At 41.7% G+C, this 1,751-nt stretch overlaps 2 non-coding genes across 2 annotated transcripts; one reads left to right on the top strand and one right to left on the bottom strand.

Moving 5' to 3' along the window:
* The first annotated feature begins 806 nt into the window (after positions 1–806).
* On the top strand, positions 807–879 carry TRNAV-CAC (transfer RNA valine (anticodon CAC)). The gene has a single exon. It is a non-coding gene; the product is annotated as a tRNA-Val (tRNA).
* Positions 880–1,145: 266 nt separating this feature from the next.
* Positions 1,146–1,217, bottom strand: TRNAG-UCC (transfer RNA glycine (anticodon UCC)). The gene has a single exon. It is a non-coding gene; the product is annotated as a tRNA-Gly (tRNA).
* Between the last annotated feature and the right edge of the window lie 534 nt (positions 1,218–1,751).

Here is a 1,751-nt window from a genome sequence, read left to right as displayed (position 1 = left end):
TGCAAAACAATTACGTGTGGGCATAGCTTAATGAATTGATTTAGGCTATTCACACTCTTGAAGTTAAAACACAAACATTAGTGTTTGCTCGACTAAGGGCCTTTTCAGCAAAGCATGTACTCCAATATGAGTTACGCTCACACTTAAGTACTTTGCAACATTGGTTCCAATAATACTTAGCATTTAGACTTCACTTTATAATATGTTCAAAGTGCTTTACCAATGCTGATTTACAACCAAGCTAATAGTGTTGCTTCGTTGTTATTAATAATCAACATTTATTCTAATAATCAGTAATGAATTAATAGTACTCAACATTTCGGATCCATGCGAGTTCATTGCAAGGTTGAGGGATTGTATTGCTGTTTGTATCTCCACAGTGCTTTATGAATTTTCACTTACTATATTCACAAATTCCCAGTATTTATAATTAATATTAATAATCAAAATATTTTGGAATCAGTCACAAATCTATAATATTTAGTGTTGATATTACACCCTAGTTTTCCAGCTTGTTTTGTGAACTTTAACTTACTGTAAACACATTATTATTATGTGTTGTTAATTAATAATAAACCACCCCATAATTAATAAATGAAGAATAATTAGGGCTTACATTGTACTTTACATTCTTAAAGTGCTGCTTGACTTGTTCTTCTGTGTTTGCTCTGAGTGTGACTGCAAAATAAATATCAAATAACCTCTGGGTTTCTAACATTAATTATTTCTGAGAATTTTCAGCAATAGCCCAGAACACACAGATTTATAAGGGATATCACAATTTATGACAAACCTTTTGCACATGGGTTTCCGTAGTGTAGCGGTTATCACGTTCGCCTCACACGCGAAAGGTCCCCGGTTCGATCCCGGGCGGGAACATGTTCAATTTTTTTTTTATTTCTATTTTCTCAGTTTCATGCTCATTGAACATCAAGGTTTATTAATCAATAAAAAAAGAATCTTGATTTTAATTTCAAGTTAAATACCATGACCCTGAAGAGAATTCCTGTGCCCCCTAGTGTTAAGCATTCTTCATTCATTACTGCTTATTAGAATAAAGGTTGATCATTACTTACAACTAAGCAATTAACAACTATTGTTTAAATTTAATTTTTGAATGAATTAAAAAAAAAAACACACGGAGCTGCGTTGGCCGGGAATCGAACCCGGGTCAACTGCTTGGAAGGCAGCTATGCTAACCACTATACCACCAACGCGCTTCTGACAGCTCTTTTCTGAGAATGCTACAGGAGAACAGCCCAACTCTAGGAATGTACCATTTGCTATGTCTTGGAAGGGGGTAGTGCCTACGAAAGGTATTCTGAGGACTAAACCAACGCCTGTGTGGGAAAGAGGGAGGGCTGGGCGAGAGCGCGCCCAGGCTCCAGGAGGGGGACAGAAGCCTCTTTCATCCTCCTCCCATTAGGTTTAGTTCCCTCCATGGACCCTCAAATTCCCGGCTGAACGATTCCATCCCTCTTCTGGAATGTTGGCTTCCCCTCCCCACGGTACAATGGTTGCGCCCAAGCTCCCCTATCCTCGAGAGTGGTTCCTCCCAAGCTCTTCTCCCTGGTGCCCCTCCCAGGGGCGGGCTGGTTCCTGGCGGACCTCCCCTCTCCACCCCGAGACCGGGGCACTTCCGCCTCCGGGTTAAAGGTCGCGCCTGAGCAAGTTGCCCCCCCTTCCCCTCCCCGTTTCCGGGGCTGCTGTCTGAGTGCCCGGGACATGGAGCGGGAGTGAAGGCGCCACCG

The sequence above is a fragment of the Emys orbicularis genome, chromosome 24 (genome assembly GCF_028017835.1).
Source record: "Emys orbicularis isolate rEmyOrb1 chromosome 24, rEmyOrb1.hap1, whole genome shotgun sequence".
NCBI classification, from domain to species: Eukaryota; Metazoa; Chordata; order Testudines; family Emydidae; genus Emys; species Emys orbicularis.
The sequence above is the reverse complement of the archived record's forward strand: the minus strand, read 5'-3'. Positions and strand labels throughout refer to the sequence as shown.